The sequence below is a fragment of the Acipenser ruthenus genome, chromosome 11 (assembly GCF_902713425.1).
Source record: "Acipenser ruthenus chromosome 11, fAciRut3.2 maternal haplotype, whole genome shotgun sequence".
NCBI lineage: Eukaryota > Metazoa > Chordata > Actinopteri > Acipenseriformes > Acipenseridae > Acipenser > Acipenser ruthenus.
In genome coordinates this window covers 28979449-29006437 of record NC_081199.1, presented here as the reverse complement: position 1 = coordinate 29006437, position 26989 = coordinate 28979449, and the positions used below count along the sequence as shown (strand labels likewise).

Here is a 26989-nt window from a genome sequence, read left to right as displayed (position 1 = left end):
AAAAAATCCTGGGTTGTCCACATCACAATAAACATGCTTTACAGAATTCACTTTTTTTTTTTACCTGAAGCAATCTAAGAAGCTTTATACTCCAAAAGGGAAGCATAATATTATTTCACAGGCAAATACCAGTATATACTCAGGCTCTACAACTGTCAAAATAAAAAAAAAAAAACATCAGCTTTCTGCAGAAAGCAATTCCCTGTACTTCATTTATAGGCATTTCTTTTAAAATTATATCAGAGAAGAAATCACCAAAACATTGATCACTCTGCTTATAAAAGGCAAAGACTGTCCTTTGACTTGTGCCCATGAAAAAGAAAAAACATGTATTATTAGAGTATCTGAGAGTAGATTGGTTGTCATGCAGTAGTTCTAAATGGTAGTTCAAATCCTGCACCATTTTACAATGAACACTGTATGGTATGTGCTGGAATCATTATGAAACTGGCCTTGATATTACAGACCAGTGTCCTAAAATAAATCATTTTCTAGCTTGATTTAAAAAAAAAAAAAAAAAATCTATCCAAGAAAATAGCCAATCTAGTGAAACATAGCCTATAACAAAACAAACATACTGCATACTATATATAATAACACTGCAGTATGTTTGTTTTCTTGTAGGCTATTTTTCACTAAATTGGCCATTTATAGGTTGGTAGATTTAAAGTAATACCTTTCATTTGAAACTTCTATTCATTCTATCACATTAAAATGTGAAATACTTTCATGTTCATTCCCATCCAATAGCCTGCAGTGCAGAATAAGAAGAAGCCTTTGTTCAACTCACAGATCATTTTCTTGGATAGCTTTTTAAGATCAATGGATGATGTAAAATAATCTCTTTCATTTGTGTTACCAGCCTGTAGCTGTGCATTAAAGCACTTATCGTTTGTAACTTAGGTACAGTATCAATGGAAGACCTGTAATTTGACTTTTTTTTATTATTATTATTATTATTATTATTATTATTATTATTATTATTATTATTATTATTATTATTATTATTATTATTATTATTATATGCATTTTATTTCTGTTTTATTTCTGATATTACTTCTAGTTTCTGGTGATGGGCTCTCATGAGTGAGGCCATCAAACAGAACCACCTGGAATAAGACAACTGGGGTTGTGCATGGCACTTTTACAAAGAACATCTAACCCTGCCTACTGATAGTTCACTGTATATTGTACATACAGAATGTGGTAAGGTACAGTTAATGCAATGTACACAAGCCTTTATTTATTACTCATTTATTAATAGAGTTTGAATTCCTTGAACTATCAGAGATACTTGCTATTTACGCTGGATGCTTTCAAAATTAGATTTGCTACCAAAATGTAAGCCTTTTGAATCATCGCAGCCAATGAGGTCCCATGTAGGTAGGCTACTATCCAACCAACACCAATCTCAGAACTGAAATCTCTCGCTGCAATGGCAGTTCAGTTTCAAGCATCCCAGCACTACCCATTATTAAACAAGCACTTCATACACAGTTTAGAAAAGCTAAAAACAATATTGACATGCACTTTTATTGAACGTGCTTACCTCTGGTTTGGGACATCCTCGAAGTTGTTACTTTAAAAATGTGCTAAAGAATGGATAAATCAGGTTTGATTTTTGACCATATATTTAGAGAGTTAATAATCACAGAGAGCTCAATTTTAAAAATAGAAATCAAGTCTGTCAGCTTCTTTTTATGCTTACTGTTGTACTTACTTCTGGAGTTAATTTTTATTTTTTGTCATTCATATTTTATAAGCTTCCTCTGAAAGGTGTGTGTGTGTGTAAGCATGTTCTTACTTACACAATTGCTTACACACGTGTTTATCGTGCACTGATAAACACTTTGAATCTACCTAAAGATGCTCATAATATTCAGAATAGCAGTAAGATACAGCAACCAGAAGTGCAGATGATATAGTCTTCCATTGATATCTCATGCAAATTACAGATACTGTAATTACTGCAAATTATTGCATGGATACTGTCTTAAAGGATAAAAGAAAAGGTAAAAACATACCATGGTAAAACAATCCATGTAAATAATATATTGTATTATTATTTTTTTCTTTTAAGGGGTGTTGTCACTACCACTGTAGAAATGCTGCATTTCATCAACTATTTTAGATACTGTCAGTAACATAATGTATATCCCCACCACGATTGCAAAAAAAAGAGCTACCATGAAAAAGTAATCTCATCATGACCCTCATCCACCATATGCACATGTAAAAATGTTAGTATGTATGGGAAACTGTAGTATGACAAAAAGACATACCGGTTAATACACAAGACACAGTACCTGTATAAAACATACTGCACCATGCTCAAAGTACCGTATTCCTTCGAATTTAAGATGCAGCCCAAATTTCCCCATCCTCAATTTGAGGAAAAAATAAATCAAATGAATATGTATTTATTTGTTGGAAACTAACGGTGAATTAAAACTGACGAGGACCAGTTGGGGTCTGTGTCTCAGCAGTGCTGTGGGCGAGTGCTTAAAAAAAAAAAAAAAAAAAAGAGTACAGATATACTCACACGTTCACAGGATTGCGTTTCAAAAATGCAGGAAAACGGGCTGTAGCAGTGGTGAACAAACATTCATAATGCTTACAAAACAGTCGCTCAGAACGGAAACCTCCCTTCATCTCCCCTTTTTATGCCAAATTTTGAGATATGAGAATACGTCGGTGTTTCATTGAATTTTGTCCGTGTGATTACTTGCACTGTTAATTTATTCATCACTGTGAACTTTCCATATAAACAAAATGTACTTTTTAAACATCAAAACAGTATAGAAACAGCCATTTCCTCACATTATGTTTCATTTTTCAATTATATACTTCTTTTTTGAAAAAGCCCAATTGCTTGAACACAACTTATTCAGTAGGTTGATCTTTAAATCAGTGTTAAATATTAAAGTATTTAACCATGTAGATTTAAGGGATGATTGCTTAACTATGTCTTACTAATATATTCGTATTACAAGATTTAGTGTAAAATATTAGAATAACAATTTCATATGGTCTGTTTCAAAGAAACGTAATGTGAGGAAATGGCTATTCACTTGAACTATTTTGTGTTTTTATACTGTTTTAATGTCTAAAAATTAGATTTAGTTTACAATACCGAAAGTTTACATTTAAACCACGACGATGAATAAATTAATAGCGTATTGCATCTTTGAAGTAAGTGTAAAGTAATTTTACAAATATGTGTAGATTTATACCGGGTTGCAACCCCTACCACAAAATAAATAAAAGACGGTGATTCACAAACACAAGGAATATGACAGAAAAGAGGCAGCGTACTTTTCGGCTTTCACAATTTGACTGGCTGCAGTAAGTCTACGCCTTCAGAAAATAAGATGTACTGCAAGGTTTGTGTCCAGTACGACCAAAGTCAGCGTGACACATTTGTGTCGGGGGTCGTCTACCTTAAAGATAGAGTCGATCTTAAAGCGCATGAAAAATCAAGTAATCATTATAACTGTGTGAAATTGATGAAAGCAAAAACTGCCAAACAAGGCACATCAAAAGCGCAACAATTACTACACAGCATAAACACCTCTGATTTTAAAGCTAAAAGTGCTTTTTAGAACAGCTCAGGCCCCTGCAAAGCATGAACGACCGTGTTCTGATTTTGAATGGATGTGTGACCTGGATGAGGCAAAATGATTAAATGTGGGGAAAACCTTTAGAAATTCTAAACAGGCACAGGAGTGTATACACGGTATTGCAAGGACCCAGCGTCCAGCCCAGTTAACCAGAAAGGCAACGGCGAAATATCTGTCAGTTAACTCAGACGGTTCTACAGATAGTTCCATTACTGAGGCAGTGATACGCTACATGAAGTATGTTGTCAACGGTGTTGTCCACACAGACTTTGTTGGGGTTCGGAATGTGGGGAAGGCAGATGCAGAAACTGGGAATGAGCACTAATGGTTATTGTACCACAGTTGTACTCGTTTCTAGCTCTGCAAAGATACAACCTCAATTACGCATATGGAGGCAGTTTGCGGCCATCTGCTATCACACAAAGCATTACAGTTATGTGCTGCTTATCATTTCCAGTCATAATTACTCACACCTGTTTTTCTCCCAATTTGTGAACTGTGGTATTGCTTGGCAAGTCAAAAAATACGGGGGCATTTCCGATCTGTCCAAGCTGGTACTGTTTGTTAGAAACACTGAAACTGTAAAAGCTTCTCTTCAAATTCGTAAGGAAGCTAATGACGCTTCCTTGAAAATGGCTGCCTGTATGTCATGGATGATTTGAGATCGGGCAGTAACGTCTTTTCTCGGCAGTAAGTCAAGTTGCCGCTTGTGTATTCGAGCAGTGACGTCTTTGTTCATCTTTTCTCAGCATTCAGTCACGTGGTTGTTAGTGTACTCAGGTAGTCACGTCTTTTGTTGGTGACTTTAATACACACTTCACTGTACTCAAATTTAGACACAGGCTATTTTTGAGAAACAAAAAATGGTTCAAAAAGTACATCTTAAATTCAAAGGAAAACGGTACTTGTTTAATGTACATGGCAACATGCATTGCTACAGTCCCCAACATATTCAACAAATCTAAAGGTTTTATTTTTCAAAAAGTAAACAATGATTTTGTGCAACAGTAAACAAAATGAATGTCGTACCGATAGTGCACTCTCTGCGTCGCCATTTTGTGGACTTTCGGAGGACTAAACCTTGGCTGTCCCGGGAGCCAAAGACCTCATGTAAATAGCTGCTGCAAGGGACTGTGGGGCTTGGGACTTGTTGTAAAACAGGTTTTCTGTAAAACAGTTGTAACGCATTTGTTTCCCCTCATTCTCTATATGTTCCCCAGTGTTTGTCTGTGTGCCGTGCAAGACTCTGGTGGCTGTTTGAGTGTGTGTGTGTGTGTCTGTGTAGTGGGTTGAGTTCCCTCTGCCCACTGTTGTCTGAAATATTCAAATCTCTCCTTTGTGTTGCTGTTTCCAGTTAGAAACATTGCTCTAAAGTGGCAAGGCCTTTCCCAGAGTCTCTGGTCAGATTATAAATCTGGGTATTGTTGCCTGATAAAGAGCTACATTTCCTTGAGCTACGTTCCTTGGGTTTCTTATACCCGGTAGGTGGCACCTTTATCAAAATAGCTACAATATATAGCTTGGAAAAACAGCAGCCAAAAGAAGTGTCACAAATATGAATGGTGTAATCCATCATACTCATTCATATTTCTTTTCAACACGCTATCCCAGAAATATTAAATACGCAGTAAGCACCTGCATGACCTATTATTTCAGTATAAATATTTATTAAATGAATCTACTTTCCCACCAAGCCTTTTCCTTTATGCTCTTTGACATTTCTTTTTACTTGAGGTATTTTTCTTTGTATCCACCCCCAAGTGCAATACATACTGTAGGCCTATGCTTTCAAATTGGCAATACCTTACTTTATACATCCTGGTTAATCAAAAAGGTAAAATATATATTTTATATCTAATAAAAATTGTCCCGGATGATACATGTACATCAGCTGTTTTCTATAAAAATGTTTAGGGGGCATTAATAACAACTTAAGTGGTTTTCATAGGGGTGAGTACAGTATGCAGATGTTTGTTGAGAAATAGCAAACCAAAATACCAGAACACCAAAAGCACAAAGCTTACATTAAGTTAAAGTAATTTTTATTCTGTACAAATAAACAGTAACAGCTCGGCTTTTAACATAAGTTGAAAAACAATCTGCTAAGTGTTGCCTAATAGTAAAAAGAAAATGTATTGTTAAAATGTGTATGCACAGCAACAGTCAACAGAGCAAATAGATAAGTATGGCCTAGCCCGCTTCTCATCTGACGTTTCATTTTCTGTGTGTATTTATGCAACCTACAGTAGTTGTAAATACATGTTCATCATTATTTTCATTTACCATGCAGCTGTGTGCACGTTTAAGACTGAAAAGTAATGAATGGGGTTTCTTGTCAACAACGCATTTCCCAAGGGTGACAAAATTCAACAATGTACGGTAAGAATTAAAATTCAGGACGACTTGCGAGTACAGTAATTATTTATTGTATTTTGTTTATCTAGTTTAACTACTGTATGGAATGTGTTTTGCTGGTTACACAGAACTAGCATTGACCCCAGCCCCTATTAAAAGTCAGCTAAAATCAGATTGGGCAAAGTTTCTTTCAGATCTAATCCTCAATTCCAATGAATATCAGGAATGCCCACACACTTGAATCAATTATAAATCACCATCTCTGAAGTATCTCACTATTTTATTGTGAAGAGCCCTTGACTGCCTCAGCATTATAGTGCTTTATACTGTAAGCAGCACTCCAGATAAGGTTTTGGGTCTGGGAGTAAATTGCCCTCTAATTTTAACACTGAGAGAGTAAAATATATTTTCAGGGGTTAAAATTCAACATTACGTTGAAGACATGAGTAATCTCGATAAATACTGTACAATCTTTAATGGTAATGGGGTAGGCATAAAAAAGAAGCCTTCCATTTTACTGCAACGTTACTTTGAACTACTGTACAACCACGCGTGTGTTCTACAAGGTTCTTTATCGGCTCAGCGCATTCTTTTCGAGGCATTCACACTGACTGTGCAAATTAATTACGTTACTTATATTTTAACATTAAATTCTTAAACTTGCTGAACATGTTAAAACTTCAATATAAAGCCATACAAATAAATAAAACAAGGAAATGCATTAGTAAGTTATAAAACAGTTTAATAAGGCACCTTTAGCTGCAGAAGCACCAAGGGCTGTCACAGCAAGTGCAACAAGCATCCCGTCTCTTCTGACTAAGACACAGAGGAGATGATTAGAACATGAGGAGAATCACTTACATTATTATTTTAGGAATACTTACGGTAAATGCTAAGAAATGCTAAGAACTATTTACCAAAGAAACGATTGCAGTCCTAAAAGGAGTTATATAGCACATATTTTCCAAACACTAGGAATAAAACAGATTGATGGACATAAATAAATGATTGGACAGCTCAAGCTTTTAACTGCTTACCCACATTTAATTAATAACAAACATCCTGCGAATAACTTAATGCTGGTATTAGGAAGAATAATTCTTAAATCCATCCAATATCATACAGTATAACGGCATGGCATAATACTGTAAATATTGGAACGGGACAGGTGTCTTCATTGGGGGTCTCTAAACTGGAAAAGCAATTAAAGGATTTAGAATTTACTCCAGAACACCTGCACATGAATATGCATTCTGAGCTCCTAACTGCTACAGTGATCGACTACAAAGCAGCTTCCTATGGTGACCAAAACACTTAAAGCCCTCACAAAAAATGATTGCAGCACAACAAACTGACCTACAGATTTAGGTTAATAGGACTAAAACGGAAAAACAATACTAATTAACAAGAAATGAACTTTCATGCAGAAAGGTAAACATATGTTAACCCTTTAAGCTTGTACTGCATTAAAAAACAAATATATCTGAAATCATGCTGATTTTGCATACATTGACAGTATTACACAATGAAGGCTATTTTCTAAATTCCAACAACAAGGATTGAGGTAAAAATTCAGCAGCATAAAAGGGTATCCTACCTGGGTATTACCCCTTACACGTGTACACCATTCTGTTCCTCTTGTTGAGCCTGTACCAACATGTAACATGTGTTGACATAATTTTATTTGATAATTACTGTTTACTGATTATTATTGTTATTATCGTTATTAGCAGCATTTTTGTTTTCATTGTTAAAGGGCAGCAGTGTGGAATACTGGTTAGGGCTCTGGACTCTTGACAGGAGGGTCGTGAGTTCAATCCCAGGTGAGGGACACTGCTGCTGTACCCTTGAGCAAGGTACTTTACCTAGATTGCTCCAGTAAAAACCCAACTGTATAAATGGGTAATTGTATGTAAAAATAATGTGAAACATGGTATGTCTTCAATTACTATACACTTAAATGTGTATTTTCGACTAATGTGTTGATTACATTTTTACCAGTTTCAAAATGCTTGAGGAAATTTCTGAAATGGTCATTTTTTTAAAAGGGAAATAAAACAAAAAACATCGAAGTGTGAGTATTGTGATTTTTATTTATGTCTACCATGTCTACTAAATAATGCAGGAAGAGTGTGTTTAGCTGATTTTAGTATTCAATTATACAACGAGTTAAAAACTGTAAAGTTCATGAGCAGCACGCTATAGAGGCAGAATCGCCAGACGCCTGCTTCGCCCACCCTGCAGGTGTCCGAGCGAGCGCTGCACTAATGTGATGTGCATTTTTACAGAGGGACATCAGCTGCAAGACAGACACAAATATGCTTATGTTATTGCTTTGTAACAGACACAAATATGCTTATGTTATTGCTTTGTAACAATGGTCTCAAAATAATAGGTTGATCTCGAGAGGCTGGAGGTTGATATTTATGATAATAACTTGTGAAAGTTAGTAAACTGAGTGCGAAGGTTGTTGCCAGTTACTGTGAAAAATGTGCGGATTTTAGCCTTACAGGGAACGCTGATCGAAAGGCGTTGCAGCTCAGTCGATACAGTATTTGTAATTCTAGCACAACGCTCTTAACTCCTGCACAGATCCAATCCCATCAGTAAATACTCACAGGGGGCAGGGCAGCGGGGCAGAAGGTGAGCTCAATCGCATGTAGATATGAGTTAGACCTGAGGAGAGCAGAGAAGCTCTGCGCTTAATGCAAAAAAATAATGGCCGATTCCAAATTTAATAAACGCCTCAGCCTTAAACAGGAGATGCCTGGTAACAGCTGAAGCATATTCACATTATTTATTAAACTGTTAGGACACAATGGGAACTAGAATAAAGTAACAATAACCTTAGAAAAACATCTAACATCCAAAGTTCCCGACCTCCAACTCTCAAGATTTCTTTTGATATATATATATATATATAGATATATATATATAGATATATATATATATATATATATATATATATATATATATATATATATATATATATATATATATATATATATATATATATATATATATATATATATATATATATTTTATATATTTATCACTTTATCAATCACTTCAAAAATGTTAAGTCCGTAACTGAGTCAATTTGAGAATAACACAAATCAATGAACGAGAAACAGGAACAAGCAAATAATACAGTTCCGAAAGCAGACAGCACATGTAACAAGTCGCAGTGAGGAGGAGCAACTAGGCCAAGAAATGCATGTCTTTATGCAACTGAGCTTCAAACAGACACCTTACCCACAGACAGTCCCTACCTCCAGGAAACAATGAACCAATTAAATGAAAGTTCCTTCCGTCATACAATCAATAGTAAGACACTAACTAAGCAATGGATCAGTGCATAGTCCTCAGTTTAAACTCAAGAAATAAAAAAAGGAATAAAAAAACAAAATAAATATATAAAGTAACTCAATAGAAGTGCTGTATAAATCTAATATACCATTGCCTATGTGAAAATATCAAACATGTTTGTACTCATTAGTCTGACCTCTGGGACCACACTTGTGGCTCGGCTTCGCTCCACCACTTGTGAATGTCAAGAGGCCAAGGCTAACAAGTAAAATACATAAATTCAATATTTTCAGCTGGGCCATGGCATATCATATCATTTTTTCAATGGGCTCATCCAGTTGATATTTCCGTAATACACGGCCAGGTCATACGGACACGTGCTCATTAACACCAGCAACAGAGCGTGACCCAAGTGCGAGCTGTCAAACTGAAAGGAATTCCAACCGTAGTTGCAATCTTCTCTCATTCACTCTCAGCCAGAAAAAAATAATTCTCATCAGAGATTATAAAAAATTCTTCGTCCATTAGTGTGCGATAAATGAAAATGTAATGCTCCCCCCTCGGGGTGGGATGCTTGGATAAACTCCTTATAGCATCCCACCCCTTGAGTGGGCATTACATTCTCATATCACACACTACCCCATGCATTATTCTCTATATATTACACACATATCCATACACATATATTGAAAGATGTGCATTTTCTGTCAGGAGATTTACAGGAGAAGACCCTATTTCACAAACACAATATCTTTTGCAGAGTATAATTAAACTTAGCTCAAATTAATTGCAGCGCAGCTTGTGACCCATTTATTGGTAGAGTATACGGTTATAGCAAATAGATAGCTTCTATAGAAATTGAGTAAATGCCTTGGAGGAAGCCTGTAATTAAAGTTAGAAATGTCGATAAAGTACCAGAAGGGACTATTTAGACCTTTATTTTGTGATATAGATTTCCATTGACCTTTTTGCCAAGAAGATCCCAAAATGAAGTCAATAAAACAAGAAAATAAAGATCTTCAGCATGAAAAGGGGCGGCTGGTGATAACGCTGCAAGTGAAAAAAAAGGTAAGTTAAGAAAATGAATTTAAAACCCTGGTTAACACTCCTTTAAGGAGCACCAACATCAAATTTCTAGCACATGGTTTCCCTTGGAGGTTTCCAAGGCAACATAATGTAAATAAACTCAATTACGGTATAGTTGCACATAGGGACAATTACTGTACACAATATAGAAACTATTACAAAAGCATTTTCTAGACAATTAAAGATGTATATGTCATCATTAATCTTGATGACCTGTTTTAAAAATAGCACCTGCTCTAAAAACTAGTGACAACAGAAAACAATTAACTGATGTTTTGTTGGCAAAGGAGGTGACAAATCAAACTTTAATGAATTAGTTTAGGGGGGAAAAAATAAATGAAAGGCTTTAAATTTCACTTCTTGCAATGCCCTCTGTCTCAACAGCCATTTAGCCTTGAATACCACAAACATTCAGGCCATAAATACAAATGTAACTGTCCTTTGACCATTGATATTAGAATGTTTTAGCTAAACCAAGTACACTATATCCTTAATATGGATGAGACAACATTTTTGTAATTACATTATACCCTTGTTGGCACTATAACATAACAAGCTATTTCTCATGTTTAATTAGTAAGCACAGTTACACAGCAAGCTTTTTTTCCCCAGATATTATTTTAGCAAACATTTATAATGACTATATAATTTAGGGTTCAATTGTCTTGGTAACTAAATCTATGGAATGCAACTATTTCCTGGTCCCTATTCTCCAAAAAATCAATTTACTCAGATTTGTTGTATTCATCTTCATACAGTGCCTGGGGTAAGCAATTACCACTTTTATTCTCTGAAAAATAATGGATTTAAAAAACCTTAACTCTTCTCTGAATAAAGTAAAAACCATTGTGTATACTTTAACCATCTGTGACCAAAAGGCTTTTTTTTTTTTTTTACACAAATCAATTATTAGGCAATTAACTTAGTGAATTTGAAAGGAAGTTGTTTGCACAACCAGAAAACATGACTCTTGATTACCCATTTGTCCAATCAGTAATAATAAGGAAGCCTAATTTCACCTTATATTAAATAAGTAGTCTATTATATCAGAGGTTTAACACCCACATTAGCTACAGGAGCAGTTACAGATTCCTTGGTCCAGAAACCATACTGAACCATTATGACCAGTTGAGATTATACTGAGCTCTTGGGACATAAACCTCAAGGATTGATAACCACGGTTTTGAAAACCTTATCTTAACACGTTACCACAAGCTAGTAATATTGTCACGGGTTTTCATCTCTTGAAGCTTATATTGTATACTTCAGATTGGAATATGAAGATATTAAAACACCTTTATAAGGCTCAATCTAGTGAAACTGATATATAGCACTGTTAGCCTCCAACAAAATACGACACAGCAATTTTATGCAATCCAATGGAGATCAATGGACTGCATTTCAACTAGTCTTTGTTACAGTCTGGACTTCCATTAATCATTTTGTTCGACTTCCCTTTCTTCCTTATTCATCTAGGTAATATGACATATAACTATGCCTTTCTTGCTTCTGTCTTGATTACTGTACACAAAGAGAAAAAAGAATCCCTTGAAAAGTCTAAACCAAATTTGAAATCATGTTCCCTCTCCTCAAATTCCACTGTCACAAAATCCTAGCCCTTATTAAATATGACCACCTTGCACTTCTCACACTTCAGCACATCCGTGTCTCTTCGAACCTAACTATCAATGGATCTGTGGAATGTTTGCTTAGGTTTTAGGATTTACAAGCCATTTTAATTATTAATATCTCCAATCCATATCCTGAACCATGCCGTCATAATGAAATGCAAGGAGGCTGCAGCTGTAGACACTGATTTTAAATACTATGTATAGTACAGGTGATCATTTGAAAGTAACGTTAAAAAAATAAAAAATATGTTTACAGTACTGTTCAGATCTGTCTGTATGGTGTTTCCCCCCCCCCCCCCCACCTCCTCCCCTCCTCCCCTCCTCCCCTCCTCAAAGGTTTATTAGCTATTATGAACAGGACTCCAAACAAATCATTAATTTGTACAGGGCATGGTACCACCTGGTTCAGATTAGCAACACTCTACTATAATGTGTTCAATGGAATATGTTAGGGTTTTTTTTGTATTCAAGGTATTGGATGAAAATTGCATACCATTATAATAATAAAATGACTGAATTATACCCTATTCCTGCTGCATTGCTTTTGCATGCAACACTTAGAATTCTTAATTGTGATTTATTTTAATTTTTCGCCTGGACAGTTGTAGATAATGACATGCCAGGTGGCCATGGAGTTTTTGAACACAGTCACAGTGTTCTACCTCATAATGACAGGCTCTTGAAATAAGACTGAGTATGGCAGCAGTGAACCACAGTGTAAAAATGTGATCATTACACGTGTTAGAATATGTTTTGCTGCCATGTACTAAGGTTTACCGTTTGTGAGAAGAGAAGTTATTTTGAATAAAAAAAAAACTGAACTGGGATAAAGCATTCTGAAAAAGTTTGAGTCACATGAATGATCTCAGATCAGGTAAACCACCCAGTTTCAAAAAGTTTTGATTCAGTTCTGTAATAAAACACTTCTCTGTTTAACACTGTGAAGCTGCAAGAATCACTTTTACTTCAATTGAGCATTTCTAATGTATAATATGTACATCTCAGACACCTTTTTTTATGCAAGCAATATGAAGATGCATTTGTGCCTTCCAGCAATGACAGCAAACTTCCCAACTGAGTTTTTAAATTAGTATTTCTCTCAACTTTTTTCTTTTGCTGCGACAATTTTAGAAGGTGCTAGTAAGGAAAAGCATTTCCCAAGCTTCTAAATCGACTGTCCCTGACTTGACGAAGTCCTTATTAATTCCATTGTTGGTAACAAGACAATTAGTGCGGGCAAAAAGCATATGATTTGGTAATAAGATTTAATATTTTTATAATTAAGCATCCAAAATGAGACAATTAAGCACACAGCAGGGCGCAACATCTTCAGAAAGTAGGATTAATTGCAATACAGCCCGTAATTAACATACACTTGACCTTTTAATATGTCCTCCCCAGTCCTACCAAAAGAGCTTAGCCCAGGGGTTCCCAAATGTTTTTACCCAGGCCCACCTGTTAAGCTGCATTAGGCACTGTGGCCCACTATTAACACTCCTTGGGAAAATGTTAAATTAAAAACATTTTATATGTTTAAACCTGTAACATTATAAATAAACCTAAACTGTCCTTTATTCTTATTCTTGAAATGTATTTTTTGTTTACGACTGGATAAGGGCATCTGCTAAGAAATAAGTAATAATGATGATAATAATAATAATAATAATAATAATAATAATAATAATAATAATAATAATAATTAATATTCTTTTGAATAAATATTGTGAAAGATGGAAATCACATAGAATGTGCACTGAGTGAAAATAAAAAAAATGAAAGACTAATTTTAGTAAATAAAATAAATTGCAAAAACTAAACAGACGTTTATATCAAACCTTTAAATTAGACACCTTTGTATAATTGAAAATTTTAGAAATGCAGTTTATTTTTCTTGGTCATCAAACAAGAAAGAAGTGCATGTCTCTTCTTATTCTCATTCATAAATATCTGAACAGGAATCACTTTTGAGTAAAACCAGTACAACGTGCACAAAAACAACTCTTAAATCCTAATTTCTGAACACTGTGCAACTACAGTGCACTCCGTTTATAAGAATCACATTCGTCCCAGGTGTTTTGATTCTTATAAGCGGACCAATATGATTATTGTGGTGCAGAGTCAAACGTAGGCCTGGACCAAATCAAAACTTTGACCCACCCGCTAATTGCAAATTATTAAACTGGTACTGATGGCATGTTTTTTGTTTGTCAGAAGGTTATTCCTTCTACTCCAGAAGAAACTGCTATTAATACTGGGTTTGTAAATTGCGATTAGCAGGTGGGTCAAAGTTTTGATTTGGTCCAGGCCTTACTTAGTATGAGAATTATAAGAACTTGTTCCCTGGCTGCAGTGACCACTAGGGTTGACCACTAGATGTCACATGTTCCCACATGTATGCACGCCCACGAAAAATGCACAGCTGCTTTTCCTTAACGAATTATGGATAATAGTCAATTGGTTAACTGCTTGTTAAAGTTAATGACACCTTGATAGAAATGGCTTAGCTGATAGCTTTGTGATGAGGGTATAGAGGCGTAAGGGAGCAGAAGTAACAAAAAGAAACCAAAACTCACGTAAGACATCTAGTTTTTGTTCCACATGAAGTACTGTTAGTTAGCGCTCCAGCTGAGAGCTAGGTTTATTTTGTTTGTTTCATTAGCGGTTGTTTCACCACTGCAGTGAAAGAAAAATAAAACCAACACCGTTTTAAAACTGTAAATCAAGACTCCAGCCTGATCATTTACACTGTCCTCGGCCACTCTGTCACATTACAATTAGCAAAGGAATGCCATCAGCAGTTTAAATACAGTACACAGATGTCAATGATGCTCAGTCACTGAGGACAATACATCCTTGTGGGTAAGCAGCTTGTTATACAATTACGATTACGTTTACTCAAGGCTGCAGAATCCTATTTTACTACAGTATACTTGAGAAGCGATCATCTCATGAGGGTGCCTAGTTTAACTGCCATGCGGGGCGTTGAATTAAAATGACATTATAGTACAGTATTTTACTGTCAGGACTACCACTGCATTTAAGCATCTGTGGCTTACTTATTTTCAGTTGCGATGCAAATCTCAGTTTTTCACTAAGTGGAGACGCAAAGCTCCACAATCCCTCCTCCTCAACCCGCCGCTACACAATAACACTGCTGTACTCGGTATGTATAAAATGAATGTGTATTAAAACACAATTTCACGGCCCGGCGCCTGCGGGCTTGTCTGTAAGTTGCACAAGGCTGCGTTGTCCTCCGACCCTGTAGCTCTGGGTGGCTGCATGGTGAGTCTGCAGTGTGAAAAAAAGTGGTCGGCTGACGGGACACGCTTCAGAGGACAGCGTGTGTTCGTCTTCGTCCTCCCGAATCAACGCAGGGGTGGTAGTGGTGAGCTGAGCCTAAAAATAATTGGCCATTCCAAATTGGGAGAAAAAATAAAAAATAATTGACTAAATATAAAACAAAAAACATTTTCACTAACAGAGAATACAAAAAACATACCTGCACAATGCAGTGGCAGTGTTTCCTGCATCATTGCACGATCCACGCTGTGTATGTGCCTAATCGCGTGAGACGTGATCAAATTCAAAAACAGCTTTATTGACTTGACACAGTACCGTATTACATGTTTACCCCAAAATTATTCTTATAAGCGGACTGCTTGATTCTTACAAACAGATTATTTTACATTGGTTAGTATAGGAATGATTTGGTCCCAGTGGTTTTGATCACTATATGCAGTTGATTCTTATATCAGTGATTCTTATAAAGAGTGCACTGTAAAACGTCCACCCGTTACCTCTCACACTAAACTGTCATGCACAAAAAAGACGAGAGCCTTGAAGAGCGCCACTTAACCAAAAGAAAACCTACGCAAATAAATCCATGTGCAGCGAAATCTGAATCAGTCAAAAAACATTTCTTTTATTATTATTATTTTCCAAAAAAACATATTCTAGCATTTTTAAGACGGCTGTGAACGAGCCATTAAATAAAATAATAGTGTATCCAAACATTTTAATAAATCAATTTGATTAAATAACTTCATTTAGTTACTACTGAAACATATATCAAAGTACTCAATATTTTAAATGGTAATAGCTATTAGTCACAAAAAGGTATTCATAGGCATCAACTGAATTTTTAAATGAATGTTATCAAGTACAAAAGTTAGTATGAAAATGTTTCTACAAAAGAAAAAAAAACATTCCAACACCTCAAAACTGAGCCCACGGTACAAATGCATTCAACTCCTGTAGCTGCCTTTTTTGTTCTTTATACTTTGCAAAACTTATTCTTTGGTAGCGGATTCAACATATTGTAATTTTATAAAATCCTGAACACACTGTTTACATCTGCCAGCAGAGCGATCACATGACCTTAATACTGCCCTATACTGTCAGCGCTCTCGTTTTACATCCCGCCTACAAGTAGGCAATCTATTCGCTCTGATTTGTGAATTTCTGCTTTGCTTGACAGTCCGCCAGGACTCCCTTGCTATAATTTATTTTTCTACAGTTACAGCTGCTGCTGGCGCCTGCACCTTTGGGCCGCGGACCACAGTTTGGGAACCCCTGGCTTAGCCAATCTTTTTTTCTGCTAGTAGGTACAGTGCCTTGCATAAGTATTCACCCCCCTTGGACTTTTCCACATTTTGTAGTGTTACAACCTGGAATTAAAATGGATTTAATTAGGATTTTTTGTCAGTGATCTCCACAAAATAGTCCATAATGTCGAAGTGGGGAAAAAAATCTACATATTTTTCCAAAATTATTTACAAATAAAAAACTGAAAAGTCTTGATTGCATAAGTATTCACCCCCTTTGCTGTGACACCCCTAAATAAGCTCTGGTGCAACCAATTGCCTTCAGAAGTCACATAATTAGTTGAATGGAATCCACCTGTGTGCAATTAAAGTGTCACATGATCTCAGATTAAATACACCTGTTTCTGGAAGGCCCCAGAGTTTGTTAGAGAGCATATCTAAACAAACAGCATCATGAAGACCAAGTAGCTATCAAAACAAGTCTGGGATAAGGTTCTGGAGAAGCACCAATCAGGGTTGGGTTATAAAAAAATATCCCAAACTTTGAACATCCCCTGGAGCACTGTTAAATCCATTATTAAAAATGGAAAGAATATGGCACAACTGCGACTCTGCCTAGAGAAGGCCGTCCACCAAAACTCAGTGACCAGGTAAGGAGGGCATTAGTCAGAGAAGCAACCAAGAGGCCAATGGTAACTCTGAAGGAGCTGGAGAGATCCACAGCTGAGATGGGAGAAACCGTCCATGGGACAACTATAACCCAGACGCTCCACAAAGCTGGGCTTTATGGAAGAGTGGCGAGAAGAAAGCCATTGCTGAAAAAAACCCATATCAACTCCCATTTGGATTTTGCCAAAAGGCATGTGGGAGACACAGCAAACATGTGGAAAAAGGTTCTCTGGTCTGATGAGACCAAAATTGAACTTTTTGGCCTTAGCGCAAAACGCTATGTATGGCGCAAAGCCAACACTGCTCATCACCCTGAGAACACCATCCCCACGGTAAAGCATGGTGGTGGCAGCATCATGTTATGGGGATGCTTTTCATCGGCAGGGACTGGTCAGGATTGAGGGCAAGATGGATGGAGCCAAATACAGGGAAATTCTAGAGGAAAACCTGTTTCAGTCCTCAAGAGACCTGGCATTGGGGCGGAGGCTCACCTTCCAGCAGGACAATGACCCTAAACACACAGCCAAAGCTACACTGGACTGGTTTAAAAACAAGAACCTGAATGTCTTAGAATGGCCCAGTCAAAGCCCAGACCTCAATCCGATTGAAAATCTGTGGCAAGATTTGAAAATTGCTGGTCACCAACGGTCCCCATCCAACTTGGCAGAGCTTGAGCAATTTTGCCAAGAAGAATGGGCAAAAATTGCAGGATCCAGATGTGCAAAGCTGGTAGAGACTTACCCAAAAAGACACACAGCTGTAATTGCTGCCAAAGGTGCTTCTACCAAGTATTGACTCGGGGGGGGGGGGGGGGATACTTATGCAACCAACAAATGTCTTTTTTTTGGTTTAATTAACTTTTGTGTCACAATAAAAATATATTTTGCACCTTCAACGTGTTAAGTATGTTGTGTAAATCAAATGGTAAAAATCCCAATTAAATCCATTTTAATTCCAGGTTGTAACACTACAAAATGTGGAAAAGTCCAAGGGGGGTGAATACTTATGCAAGGCACTGTAAATGGGATTAACAAAGCATTAGATTAATTATTGAAGCAGTATTAATGCAAAGCAGGCAGATGAGAGGGACAGTCTCAGGAAAGCTCAAAAACAAAGTGGTGGTCAAGAAGGTTCGGTGCTAATTTGTGCCACTGTCATTGAGTGTTGGCTTGAAATAAATAATGTGTAAGAAGATTTCCATGACAACTGCAGATAAGCATGATCATTTTCTTAAACTTCATCATGTTCATAATCTATGTGCTCTTTCAGATTCCTGCCAAGCTGTTGTCATCCAGTTCAGCTTTCCGAATCCCAGGGATGCCACAGGGGCAATTAGTGAAGTATACAAACAGCAGCAGAAACATTCCAATTGCAGGGAATTATCCAATAAAATCTATTAAAGTAATGAAATGTCCTGTGAGTTTATTTCGTAGCCACATTACCATCAATTCAGGTAATAGGTGAATAACACGATCTTACTTTTCCTTTGTGATTTAACCCACACAATTTGATGAATGTACAGTAAATGGGAATATTATGTTGTCGTCGTCTTCATGCAGTTTTCATATATTTGTATGTGGAGGTTTTTTATGCCCATTATTATGATTTTTGCACAAACCTGTTTTCTGCATAATGCAGCTTATACAAGCAGTTTTGTTTTGGTCCTAATTTTTAAATAATTAAACAGCTTTCTGTTGTAATTGTATATCTAATGCTTTGTTAATCACATTTACCTTCTAGCACAAAAAAGATTGGCTAAACCAGGGGTTCCCAAACTGTGGTCCGCAGCCCAAAGGTTTGGGAACCCCTGGCTTCGCCAATCTTTTTTTGTGCTAGAAGGTAAAGATGACTACTGGAAGTCTGCAGTGATCCCAGCAGTTTTCCATTGAAATTAATTGTTTCAAGGAAAAAAAAAAATCATTAGCATGAACAGCGATTTTGTTAATTCCCCATCATGGGCATGTGACGATTGGACAATTTAGATCTAGTTGGGAAAAAAAAACATACATCAGTCAACAACAACTTGTGACAAACTATGTAAGGAATCTGTATTTTTATTGATATTTTGTATAGGCTTTCAAAGCTACAGTACACAAACAGGTCAAGCCCTTATATTCAGAATTTGTTTTTAAACAATGTAAAATGTTATTTATTCAACAAGAGATGAAAGGAGCATTTATCAGTTGCTTTTTTAAACTGCCTAGTTTCACTTATTAAAATAAAATTTAGAAAAAAAAGCCTTGGGCAATGGCATTTAATTATCGGTGATCCTTCTGGTTGTACTCATATCATTAGCCAACTGCTTAATTTTTCATTTCATTACTTTAATAGATTTTATTGGATAATTCCCTGCAATTGGAATGTTTCTGCTGCTGTTTGTATACTTCACTAATTGCCCCTGTGGCATCCCTGGGATTCGGAAAGCTGAACTGGATGACAACAGCTCGGCAGGAATCTGAAAGAGCACATAGATTATGAACATGATGAAGTTTAAGAAAATGATCATGCTTATCTGCAGTTGTCATGGAAATCTTCTTACACATTATTTATTTCAAGCCAACACTCAATGACAGTGGCACAAATTAGCACCGAACCTTCTTGACCACCACTTTGTTTTTGAGCTTTCCTGAGACTGTCCCTCTCATCTGCCTGCTTTGCATTAATACTGCTTCAATAATTACATTTATTTATTTATTTATTTTTAACAATCCAAGAAGTTTATTCAGATACAATTGCTGGGATAGATGCTGCAGTATATAATTTGTTGCTCCAGTTCCATATGTTTGTATAGGGTTATGTCAAGCATTGTCCTGGTTATTTGCTGTAGCTGTCTCCATTTTTAAGTTACGCTGACGAGTTTCTGGGATGTAGAGTTGAGGGGCCCCTATATATATTATACAGCTGCCATCTTGTGGATATGAACTAGCATGGATGAAAACACCCTTGTGATCAGACTACTGAAAGCAATGTAAACCATCATTCACTAAGATTATTACCCATTGATTCCATGTCCGAACCAGTTGCCAAAAAGCACAGCTCCAGATGTAAATCTCAAAGGAAACAAACTAGTTATTTATTAGGGTACTGTTAAACATGCAGGTAGGAATAATTCATTTTATTTAGAAGATCCTGTAAGCACTTTTTACTTTACATGTGGAGATGATGATTATGATAAAGGGTACGATTTTGTCACGGAGGCCACGTAAATCATGAAAATCGTGAATTTGAACAAAAGTCTGTGAAATCTTGGAAATTAATGTAAAAACACATTTGGTTAGGCACTTCCTTTGAAAATGCAGTATGTCATGCACTGAAAATACAAATATGTGAGTATCTCTAAATTGTTTGGTTGTGTATGCACACAGCATTTACGTGTAGCTATGTAGGTCAGCGAATGAGATTTGTATTGTGTAGCTGAGCGAGCATGTAAATGAACACAGATCGGATGTACTGTAAACTCTCGGTTGTGATCGTCACATACATACAGCGCTTGTTAGTTTATTTTTTTTAAAACAAAAAAGTGGGCTTGTTTCTTTAAAAAATATTAATTAATACTTACATTTTATTTCTTGAAACTTTTTTTTTCATACAATGTAGTGTAACCAAGTAGTCTGTTTGAAAATGATCCTCACTTTTTCTAAAACTAAACATTGCTAAACAAAATACTTCAGACTGTCGCTGAACATCTTTTTTTTTATTTCCTGCAAACTGTAGCTAAAACGACAGGTTTCTGTTTTGTAGTCTTTTTTCTGATCTTTGTGATGCCCCGTTTCATGGACAAGGTGCTGCCTGTATGATCTGACTTTTCAACTTTTTTTTTTTGTTTTTTTATATATTTTTAAAAGGGGCAGTGCTCTGTACTATAGGTTACTCAAAATATACACTAACACTAATAATTTTAATTTTTAAAAAAACTGAGCACCGTCCGTCCCTCCCCCCTCCAGCCTGTGTTAACCAGAGGCAAATTTCTTCATTCACCATCTCGACAGCAAAGCGATAGTGCAAGCTGTATTGAAAGAAATGTCTCGAAACCCCTCTGCTGTTTGGGATTTTTTTTTTTTTTTGTTAAATGCCCAGGCATTTAGTTTGCCATTCCAGAAAACTTCACCTTAAATACAGCTCAGCAATGGATTTGTTGTGAAACAGTTAAAACTCTATCCGACTGTCAGCAGAAAACAAAACCCTGCTACTGTAATATAGACAGTATACCACCATTTTAAAAAATAACACACAAACATAGGGGGTACAGTAGAGCCCCATGAAAATATTTTTATTTTTTATAATGTTTCGTTTTATTTTTCACAAATTGTTTTATTTCATTTTATTACAGATACACTTTAATAAAAACAACGCAATTAGATGTATATCAATAATAGTATAGTAGTATACATCATGTTTTAACTACATACATCATTTTTATTAAACATTTTCTGCTTTTTTTCTTTTTTTTTTTTAATAACATTATGACCTAAACAGACCTTGCATAGAAAAATAATTTAGTTAATATAATTTCTCATTAGCGGTAGTAACTGTAATGTACAGTCCCCCACTTTTTAATTAACTGCCTATTTACAGTAAATACTGTTGGTCTTGTAACCTGAGTAGCTGACAGAGCTGTGGTCTCTGTGTGTGAGGGAAAGGCCTGCTGAATAAAAGCCTTTTGGAAAGAAAGTGCCTCCTGCCTCCTGCCGAAACGCTACACTCTGTTTGCTTTATAATGACTTTTCGTTTTATTTTTGCATGCCGTTTTATAGGTTGCATTTCATTTTATTTCGGGCTATTTCGTATTTGCAAAAAACACATGGCTCTTGGGTACAGCAAAGGTTGGGTTTTACTGTGTAAGATTAGGAATAGCTAACAAGTCTTCTACAACTCTGCTACATTTATAATCTAATGAAGCACTGTGTCTGTCTTAAGTCTTGGAAATGAGACTAGATTGGATCCATTGAAACCACTTCTGGGATCTTCACTGTCAGTATCCCTGCTGATAGTCCAGCCCAGGATAAAACAAAAAAATAATATCTTATGAGGTCTTGTGCATGAAAGCAGCAAGACATATCTAGTGATATAATTATTTGTGGGTTAGATGAGGATGAGAGCCGATGACCTCAGGCCATGGGTACAGAAAGGATTAGAAATCACTCAAGAGCTATTTACAATGACAGTATGAAGGGTCTGACAGATGAAGGCTATACAGTAATGGATATCAAAGAACAGTGAATGAAACAAAATTCTGACTAAATAATGTAAGACTTCTGCATCACTCACAACAGGATAAGAAGACCTACAGAGACAGGTACAGTACCAGAAGCAGAAATATCCTCTGAAAGATGCAACCAGCAAAACCTGCGGCGGTTTTAAACACTTCAGTAACGCGAAGCTTCTGCCACTATTCTCACCCAGAAGTTACTGTAAATTTGCTTTAGATGTTTAGGCAATACTACACAAGGACTTTGATATAATTACTGTAGATGCACAGTGGTGCCATGAAACCTTACCTTGCCATTGTTTTCTAAACCATTAATCAACAGCTATATGGAACAACAAGCATCTGATGGAGTGATTCTATACAGATGTGAATATATTTGTATTATAGCAGTTCAGACAGCGAGTTAGGTTTTTTGGTTTAAAAATTTAGCTGCCACTTAATTAAATGGGGCCTTTCAAGTATCATCAAAATATAACAACAGCTCTAGTTGCTTTTGAACTTGGACTAATAATCTATTTCCGCCAATTCATTCATCTACTGCAGGGGTCTCCAACCCTGGTCCTGGAGAGCTACTGTAGCTACTGTGGCTGCTGGTTTTCGTTTCAACCAATCTTAGTTACTTAATTGAACCAATTATTGGCTTAATTAGTCAAGATTAACATGTGTTTGAGATCTTTAGCCACTGATGATGTAAAGACACCTAGAAAACCTGCAGGATAGTGGCTCTCCAGGACCAGGGCTGTAGACCCCTGATCTACTGTGTGGTATACACTTCAATACATTTCAAAACAAAGAAACAGAAACAGCTCAGTGGAGAGCCAAACAAAAGCATCTGTACATTTCTTAAGGAGACCATCACGGTGCTCAAATACCCTACAAGACATTTGAAGATGTCACTCTTTTTAAGGTGCATATTTTGTTTAAATTAACAAAGTGGCTTTACAAGCTAATTTACTGCAGTGATATACTGACTGTGTAATGACTGAAGATCAACACAATATACGGTATGATATGAAAAAAGTCAGTAAAGATCTGTAGGGAGAGTAAAAAAGGCATGTCATTCTCTCTCTCTATATATATGATAGAGAAAAAATATAACTTAATATTGAAACAGGATACAGAAACACTGAAAAAGATTGCTAACACCATAAAGAAGTTTTTTTTTCTTAAAGCAGTGACATTTGAAGCTACTTTCACTTTAAAAACAAATTCCCTCTGCTGTTTCTGGTAAACAGTTTTTGTTCTATGAATCAAAGCTCGCAGTTATGTAGGTCTTCTTTTAGCAATTATCTTTGTTAAACAGTGCTACATGCCAGCATGTGATAACAGTGGCTTAAAATCAAAGGTTAAAAATACCTTTAACATCAGCAATGAACCAATTACCGTATTGGATTTTGTCTCTGAAAGCTTTCATTTTTCTTGTGTCTGTAGCAGGGGTGGCCAACCCTGGTCCTGAAGATCCACAATCCTGTAGGTTTTCTGGGTATCTTTAAATCATCAACGGATAAGAACCTGGAAATATTTTTAGTGTGTACCAATTAAGAAAATAATTGGTTCAATTCAGTGGCGGAGGAAGAGGAAGATTGGCCCCGGTGCAGGACCTTATTGTGGGCCCCCCTCCCCAAACGTTAATTTAACCCTTATTTATAAACAAACACACCAAATCAAGTGTTCAATATTGAGCTCATTTAATTGTCAGAATGTCAGCATATATGAAACAGTACGTAATAAGAACGTTTCCTACTCACCTACTTTAATTTTATTTTGTATACATCTTAACATCCAATACTATACTATTTTTTTTAAACAAACAGGTTTAATCACCAGTCCTACGATCACAGCGATCACAGACATGATTACAGAATTCACAATTCTGCACAGACATTTGCAGAAATTGTCTCGCATAGGAAACCGTTTTTTTTATTATTATTATTTTTAAATCAGAAATGCAGGCATGTTGATTTGCTGTAGTTTATTTTGGTGCCCACAGCAGCACCCGACAGCTTCCGTCTAAACTACAGGATGAATCGTGCACACAGAATATAACTGCAAATGTTTGTGCTGAATAGTACCACAAAACCTTCCATGAAGACGTCCCTCATACCAGCCCCCCGGGGGAAAAAAGTTAGTAATTAAGACAATAGCGATACCTGTTGAAATGAGGGAGGATACAATCTGAATTACTGGCACCGCACACCGGCAGCTACAGTGATACAAATGTGTAACATCTGCAAATATAAACACGAAGGATAGTATTCTTGTTATCAAAAAAAAAAAAAAAATTATAAAAACTTTCGAACCCCTACAGGGCCCTCTGAGTGCGTGGGCCTGTGTGCAGTTGCACCTGGTGCACCTGCTATTACTCGGGTCGAACGCAAACTCCAGGACCAGAGTTGGCCACCCCTGGTCTATAGACATGTTGTTGATTGTGTTTTAGACATCACAGTCTGTCTTTGTAACATCCGTGTTTTTTTATCAAAATATCCAGTGTCCGGTTATTACAGGATAAACATTTGGAATCCCAATATATCTCAATCAGCATATATCAATATATCAAAGTATTTGTTTTTAAATGACATACTGACCACCACCTTAAACAACTGCAATATACAGTTCCAGTACATACAGTAGTTTTGCACGCTTAGAAGCTTGTTTTCAATCAATTCCCTGCTGCTTAAAATCTGTCCAATAGTAAGGAAAAGGAGCATCTGCCAGCTCACAGCAGCACTTTCTAAGTCAACATTAGCTGTAATTTCCCATTCTGTATCAACACAGAGCTTGAGCTAAAACCCATTAATGGTAAAATTACACAGTTCTTTACCCAAACAAATTTTGAGCTGTGCTTTACACGTGCCACATATTGCAGGCAGATGAATGTTCTTCAATTACAAATGCTTGCTAATCTGATGACAATGAATGTAAACATGAGATGATTCCTTAAAAATTGACAAGACCTATTTACTCAGTTTAGAAGAAACACTAAGCACTGTGTAAGTGGATGCAGCATTCCCAGGTGGTGCCTTATCATTCTTTTGCACAGCTCATGTGAATGCTACATTACTTGGTCAATGTTCCAGTCTGAGCCCTAGTGACTCCATGCAATCAGTAAACAGCCACTTGGTCTGTTTAAGGAAAAAGTACTGTACATCAGTCAATCACTGTAAAACATGGTACACAAAATCGATAAACCCCATTATTTACTCTAGATGACAGGAGAAGAGAACTAAAATATTACAGCAATACCCATTAGGATACCCACAGACCAACTGTCAAACTTCATAATAAACCTAAAGTTCATATTTAAAATGAATTCAAACATTAAAAATAATAGAACCAGCATCATTATTTCCATAGCTCCTCATGTGTAACACATTTGCATTGTTTTGAAAAACAAGGTATGTCAGTAACATGCAAATCCCCTCAAAGGATATAAAATGACATGATAAGAGGCACTTACCACTATGCAAAAGTAGGACACCATGAACCATAACCACAGCAACTAGATCAGATACTAATGAATGCATGTTTGCATCAAAACCCAGACTTCTAAACCTTCTATACCTGAACCATGAAAAAACGTAGGTCTACATAAATATTTTTTTTTTTTTAAATTAAACAAAATATCAATGCAAAATTTCATCAAATGTGGTGAATTATTGAAATGTTATTAATTTCATTTTTGCGCTGCTTATTTGAGCTATTTTGAGGTTATATGTAAATGTGGGAGTACTGTCACGTTATGTATAGTAACTCGACAGTACTCCCACACTTCAATTGTACCTTTTTTCCCTTGTTGTCTTCCACAACAAAATCCTTATGGTCACGGGCATATTCTTCTGGGTATTTTGTGTGTTAAGGCCTTTTTTTATATTTGGCCACAATTTGCAATTCTGTTCATGAGCAAGAACATCTTGTTTTAAATCTCGCAAACGTGTTAAAATCCTCCAGTATATATGTAGGAATTTGCTGCCACTCATTAGTTGGGGTGGGTTTGAATCAATGCAAGATACAAGTCAGACATTGTCCAACTGCATTGGAGATTTTTTTTTTTTTTTTTTTGGTAGGTATTTTATTTACAGTAATCCGTCGCGTATGAGCCAGTCACATATACGCCCTAACTATTTATCCGCCATGATCAATCTCTTCAGCAACGTTAGTTTATTATTGAACAGAGCAGATTAGTTCAGAGACTGTAGATCCTACCAAAGTTTTCGTACACTGTGTATATATAACAGGGTATTGGTTACTTATTTATGCCCATTTTTATATCTTTCATTATACTTCATATCATTTTTATGAGTTCCATTAACCTTTAAAAAACTATACCATATGCACTAACTGCCCCTAAAAATGTTTTCTAAACTATCATTTTGAAACACACCTGTGCTTTCCTGGTGTATATCAAACTGTAATTGTAACAACCTTTAAAAAACACCACAAGTTCCACATGGTGATTTTAAAAAACACACTGGCCTAAAATGACCTATCTTATTAAACTAATGCTTTTCTGGGAAGAGCTTATTTGTGAAATATTAAATCTCACATGCTTAATCCAGTAGCTGATCT

At 36.2% G+C, this 26989-nt stretch overlaps 1 protein-coding gene across 12 annotated transcripts in view; it reads right to left on the bottom strand.

Annotated features, from left to right (window-relative positions):
* Positions 1 to 26989, bottom strand: part of LOC117426111 (PTB domain-containing engulfment adapter protein 1) — a 141995-nt gene that overhangs the window by 94884 nt on the left and 20122 nt on the right. The window contains exon 1 of one of the 12 annotated variants that reach the window (XM_034043412.3): positions 65 to 191. The exons of the other annotated variants lie outside the window; for them this stretch is intronic. The gene's annotated coding sequence lies outside the window, so the exon portion shown is untranslated. Of the gene's footprint in view, positions 1 to 64; positions 192 to 26989 lie in introns of those variants that run through there. 12 annotated transcript variants of the gene reach the window in all.